This window comes from Alexandromys fortis, unplaced genomic scaffold (assembly GCF_014885135.2).
Source record: "Alexandromys fortis isolate MF-2015 unplaced genomic scaffold, M_Fortis_MF-2015_v1.1 scaffold_0, whole genome shotgun sequence".
In the NCBI taxonomy this organism is placed as follows: domain Eukaryota; kingdom Metazoa; phylum Chordata; class Mammalia; order Rodentia; family Cricetidae; genus Alexandromys; species Alexandromys fortis.
Window position 1 is genome coordinate 17654498 of NW_026067949.1, and position 6754 is coordinate 17661251.

General features: G+C 39.4%; 1 pseudogene; it reads left to right on the top strand.

Moving 5' to 3' along the window:
* Positions 1–1873: 1873 nt before the first annotated feature.
* On the top strand, positions 1874–5669 carry LOC126506245 (SH2B adapter protein 1-like; annotated as a pseudogene).
* Positions 5670–6754: the final 1085 nt, after the last annotated feature.

Here is a 6754-nt window from a genome sequence, read left to right on the forward strand (position 1 = left end):
AAAACCCTTGAGAGCCAACCTCAGTTCTCTCCAGTTCCCTGCACTATGAACTATGTTTTCCCTCACGTGTGCTCCCTCCTTTTAGACAAGAGTGTGAACACAGACCCTAAATGTGTAAACTACAGGCTAAACAAAATCAAAGCGGACCTCAACCATTTCCTATTTTATGTTCACCTATTTATCTTTACTACAGACTTAAAAGGCCTCTCCAGAAATGCTAGTGGAGTTGCATTAAGTGAAATCATTTTCTTTTATAAAAGTAATGGAACTTAAATGTCTTTAAAGAAAAAATGTTTCCTAGCTTAAAAAAATGTTTTTCTCTAAATTTGCTTCAAAGAATTGTCATTAAATGGTGGTACCCTTGCTTAATTATACTTACGGATGTGTAAACTCAGTGCTGACTTAAAAGCCGAACAAACTTCCTATTCGCTCAGGGTATCCCAGCTGGTACAGGAAACATGAACTGTATTTAAGAATCTATTTTGAGTATCTTTCCAGTGGAATGTTTTTATTAATAATTAAACTGAATAAAACATTTTTTTAAAGAAGCTTCTACAGGGCAGCAAAAGTTCCCCTTATGAGCAATGAGCAGCCAGTCAGAAGAGTAGCCAAACTGACTTATAGCAGCAACCTCTTTGTAAAACAGAGTATAAGAGGCAGATAGACTTTCTTATTTCTGGTGAAAAGACAAAAGAGTTGGTCAAATAATTACTTTCTGACCTAAAATTTACAGTGATACACAATTGGGGTTTTACTACTTAGTAACTAGCAACTTTCAAATTGTTTTAAAAGAGAATAGAAGGGGAAACACCAAATTCCTAGACTTGGGAAGAATTCATATGATACACAAGACAAACTACGAGTGTACCTGTGATATTGATAATTATGGTTAGTGTTATATTTACATATTGCTCAAGAGATTGCTATCTTACTGTTTATATGTGTATGCTTAGAAATTAGTATGATGATTTTGGTGTAAATTTATAGTTTATAATTTTTATTATTAGTTAATTGATTAATTAATTGATTCCCACTCCAATCAAAGTTTCCCCTTCTTCTCACCTTTCCTTCCAGTCCCTCCCCCTGATTTTCCCTCTTCTTATTCTCAACCTACTCCATCTCTTTTCTCTTCAGAAAAATACAGGTCTCCCAGTCACAGCATATGAAGTTACAGTAAGTCTAGGCATATCCTCTCCAATTAAGGCTGGACAGGGCAACCAAGTAAGAGAAAAGGCTTCCAAAATCAGGTAGCAGAGTCAGAAACTTTGTTACGATTCCCACAAGAAGACCAAGCTACACAATTGAGAGGGCCTAGGACAGCAAGGTCTCTGGATGGTGGCTCAGTCTGTGAGCCCCTATTAGTTGATTAGCCCAGGTTAGTTGATTCTGTGTATTTTCATGTGGTGTGCCTGACCCCTCTGGCACTTATAATCCTTCCCTTCCTCCCCCTATTAAACAGGATTTCCCAAGGTCTATCTGATGATTGACTATGGGCCTCTACTTCTGTTACATCAGTTGCTGGTGGAGCCTCTTAGATTTCAATTGGGCTAGGCAGAGACGACCATCGGGCTAGGCACAGATGACAATCACTGAGTATGGCAGAGCATCATTAAGAATCATTTTAGCTAGTCACATTTAGTTCTATCATAGCTTTTTGGGACTGTCGAGCCTCTGGGTCCTGGAACTCCATGCAGTGTCAGCGGTGGGCTCCCCTCAGGGTACGGATCTCAAACTTGACCAGTCATTGGATGGCCACTCCCATAATTTCTGCACCACCTTTGTCCCAGCATTCTTGTAGCTAGGGAAAATTGTAGGTCAGAAGTTACGTGACTCATGCCATTCATCCTCCCTGTACCTGATACCTCCTATTTCCATGTCCACCCCCAGCCCCCCATCCAGACCTATCCCCTCAAAATATGAATGTCACACTGAAGGAGAAATTAAATATCCATTGAAGGTGAGCTTATCATTTTAAGTTTCAGTTTTGCCCTGTTGTCTCCTAAGAAAAATCATAGACAACAACAACCATGTGACACATGCAGTTTGTTATAAGACATGAAAGAAAGCATAAGCATTGTTATAACAGGAAAACATATTACATGGACTCAGCATGTCATATTTAGGAATACATTTGTATATACAAATACATACATGAAAATAATAACAATGAATAAAATATAAGGCATAAATTTGACGACAGTAGGGAGGGATATAAAGGAGTGATAAGAAAGTCTATTCATTTTAATAACTTCTGGATCCTCTACCAAGCTCTACCAAAAAAAAAATCAGATTCCCAACTTATAAAGATGTTTCTTTGTTTCAAGACATCTCAAGTTGGTGGCTTTACAAAGAATAAATAATTGATCAACATTCTTTCAGAGAAGTAATCTAGTTGTCAAAATTATTTTTCCTTAGAATATTCACTATAGTGTGGGTTAATTTTTTTGAGTGTTATTAAGTGGCTTAATTTTTACTTAGTCTATGGTATTTCCTAGTCATATGATCTTTCTGTTTTTCTGCACATTGATCTCATTGTACTCTCCATGGAACCAAGTGACATTTAATATGTATATTTCATATTCCATGTAGTAAAAGTCGACTGATAATACACTTTAAAATACACTAGAAGTTGCAGAAAACTAAATATATTCTTTAAAGAACAAAGAAAATCACTATTAAATTTTTAAATGCCCTAGAAATCCCTCCAGCAATTATGCCCCAGAAAGTTTCTGATAGACATTTTGATTGTGTGCTTGTGTGCTTTGATTGTTTGAAATCCAAGAGACTAAATGCTTTATGGTAAAATCGAAAGAGTATAAAAATACAAAGAAATGTGATTCTCACGCTATTTCTGGCTCTGCTGTGTGCATATCCCTTAGTGACATATAAATGATTTCACACTCAAGCTTCTCACAGTAAATAATTTACTTCCCACCATAGACTTTATAGGTGTTATATATACACTTTATGAGATAGCCATCAAATTCAGTAGGTTCTTTTATTTGACCGTTGCCTTTATTCATTTGCAGAAAAAAAAACATACACAGAACTGTTGCACTGGAAGTAAAGTTCATTTCGTAGATGGGAAATGACATTTTTATAATTAAATCAGGTTTAATGAAGTTATACATGTGATATATTACTGAGTAGTTTTCTAAATTCACAATTAAATAAAAACAGATGCTAAAACTATATTGTGTACAATTTTATTGCTGCAGATAACGCGAAGAGCACTTTTATGTTTACAGAAAATATTACAAGCATGATTATGACCATTGCTTGCCATTTTATTAAAGGATGTGGGAAAAAAAGAAGCTCACTGATGGAGAATTCCTAGAATTGTACTTTAGAGAACCTATGCAATTATGAAAATAAAACTTTTATTTACATACAATAATTTTATTACATCTGACAATATTTTTATTTGCTTGATTTTTTTTTCTGTTTGCCTGTTTGAATATCTTATGAGCCACAGACATGGATTATCTGGCCATAGAGAAAACTTTCTAAGCTAACCATAGCAAAATAGAAAATTCTTATACACCGAAGATCAAAGACATGAGCATTTTGTATCAGAAAACCCAAAATTTAACTCATAAAAGATACATCACATGTCATCATAGAGTGATGTCAAAGATATTGTTTTCATCTATATAAACCCAGCACACCAGATCTTTAACTGTCTGCAATACAAGCACTTTACAAAGTGTACTTTATATATAAACACCAATCATATATATGTGTGTGTGTGTGTGTATATATATATATATATATATATATATAGATATATATATATATAATTTTAAGAAAAATAGAAGGGAGGGGATGGAAAAGAAGAATATAAAGGATAGAGACAGGCAAATTTTAGGAAGAACAAAGGAGGAGAACCGTGAAAGAGATGTTCTGATAGAGGGGAGCGGGAGCCATTGTGGGATTAAGGGGAAATCTGGTGCTAGGGAAATCTCCAGGAAGACCTAGCTGGCTCCCTTCCTTCCTTAGTCTCTTTCTCCTCTACAATGTGCTCAAAGGCAAAGCTCAATAAACTCTTTCCCTCCGTTCAGTGGGTCACAGAACCAGAAATTCTGTGAGGCATCCTGCAGTGTGGGGGAGGTCATTGACATTTCCTCTCCAGCTGGGCCCTTGGAGAACACATCAGGCCCTCTAGTCCTAGGTGGAAACAGCAACTCCAAGTCCTCTGGTGGTGCTGGGACAGTTGGTATGGGATTAGCTAGTGATGGCACATCCCCCAGGGAGAGATGGACTCACCGGACTCACCGTTTTGAGAAGCTGACACAGAGCACGGAGGGGCATTCTTGAAAGATGGAACAGGAATGGCACAGGGAGAAGAGCTGATCAGTTTTATGGGGACTGAAGAAGCTGCCCCTGACCCAGTAGGAGAGGGTCACGGAGGAGTGGTGACTGGGCTGATCTCAATAAGAGGAAAGCAGCCTCAGTGGCAGAGGTGTCGCCTACTGCTCTGAAGTGAAGGCTGAAGTGAAGGAGGAGGAGGAGGAAGTGACTTGGAGTTCTTTGTACCACCCAAGGCATTCCAGCCCTGACTCAGCATTCCCTGTTCTACTATCAATGATGTCACACAGCCACGGCCCTAGAGACACCTGAAGAAGGACACCTTTGAGGTTAAGGTAGAAGGTCCTTCTGAGTACATTTTGGAGACAACTTATGCACTTCATGTAAAGGCCTGGGTGTCTGACACCCACGAGTGCCTAAGCCTAGTCCCCATCCTATAACCCTTCCCCTGGCCCCTGGGACCTTCTTTCTCACAAAGGATAACACAGACAGCCTGGAGTTGGCTTGCCTGAATTTTTCAGAGTCTGCCCATCCAGGATCTGCTGCTGGAACACAGTGAGAGTACGACCACCTGTCACAGGTGCCTCATGGGGGCTTTTCCAACAGATGTTTGCATCCTTCTTCCCTAGTTCTTCCTCCATTGCTGCCTCTCACTTTGACTCAATAGAACTGTTTCCTTAAGAATTGCTCACTCATATGTCCACTGAGTAGGGGCCTTCAGCAGGGACAGTTCATCCCCTTTCTGGCCCCTCCCCTCCCCTGGATACTCCAAAAGCAGCCACAGGGTCATTTCTGTTCCAGAGGGAGTAAGAGGGCACTGAGGTAGATCAACCCTTCTCTGGATATTCTTGGTTCCATGGCATGCTCTCTCTACTCAAGGCTGCTCTGTTAATGCTAGAAGGAGACACTGGTTCCCATGGTATCTTCCTGGTATGTCACAGTCACAGTGAGACAAGACGTGAATATGTCCTCACATTCACCTTCCAGGGCAAGGCCAAGAACCAGCATTTGTTACTGAATGAGGAGGGTGAGTGCCGGATTCAATTTCTGTGATTCCAGTCCATTTTCGATGTGCCTGAGCTCTTCTGAGTGTATCCCGTCTCTGTGGAGCTCCAGTGAAGTTGTCCTGGTCAGCTATGTGCCCTCCAGGTGGCAGTAGGGCTGGAAGCCATGCAAGGGTGTTTAAGGGTGACTGATGTTGCCCTGATACTCCTTATTTTGAGCAAGTACTCAAACAATGGGTCATGCAGCTTCAAATCCATTATGATTGGTCCTCCATATTGAAGGGAGTTCTTGACCCCTCAGTTTTTCTCCAGTGGGACTCAGCCTGTGATGGTGTAGCTGAGACTCAAGATGTTTAGCATCTTGTGAAGATACACAGATGACAGAGGTAAGCCATTTTTAAGAGATAACAATGATAATGAACTAAGGCTTCTTGCCAATAATGGTTAGGAAAGAAAGGCCAGTCATTACCACTTGAAGGAATTTGGAAGTAGATTTCCCATGTTGACATTATGTAGCACTTCTTAACTGAAATTCAATTACAAACACTGATTCATGACCCTCAAATAAGTTACTTTTTTTTTTTTTTAATCAGGGGCATGGCATCTAGTTAATCATCTTTTGTCTGATAAAATTTGTAGATTAAATTGTCATATTGACCTTTTAATAACTAGTTCTCTGCATAGCAGAGAAGACCAGGTAATGTGGAACACATGTGAATCTCTAATTACCTAATGAGTATCAGTTTGTGCTGTTTATTTTCAGTCTTGTGATCCTTCCCACACCTGTTCTTTATGGGAAGGCTTAGAACTCCAACTGCACAACAGTCATCTGCGCAAACACTCAACTCAAAGGCACCATAATTCTTAACAACCTGGCAGTGCTTTTCACAAAATTCGCTTTAAGAAAAGCAAAGCAACAAAGAATTTGTTGAAGCTATTAAGAGAGTATTAGCAGTCATTTGGGATCTCTCCCCAGCCTTCATGACTAACACCCACCATCAAAGTACTTCAGTTTCAGTGCCGAATACATGTGTTCTCTCTCTCTCTCTCTCTCTCTCTCTCTCTCTCTCTCTCTCTCTCTCTCTCTCTCTCTCTCTCGNCTCTCTCTCTCTCTCTCTCTCTCTCTCTCTCTCTCTCTCTCTCTCTCACACACACACACACACACACACACACACGCACACGCACACACACACACACAATTATAATCACTAGCCAAATTGAGAAAGCTATTTCTAGTTTCCTTCAAGTCATCTCTTACCACCATGTTAGCTACCTTCCCATTTGAATGTATTATCTAATTCTACCACTTCTGGGGAATTCTATCTGCTTTAGTCTTTTACTAATTTTTACAATGTAAAATTCTTATGTATTGAAAAGTCTCTGTCTATTTCTTCCCACTTCTTTCTTGGTTTTCAATGCTTATTTAATGGATTAATGTAGAA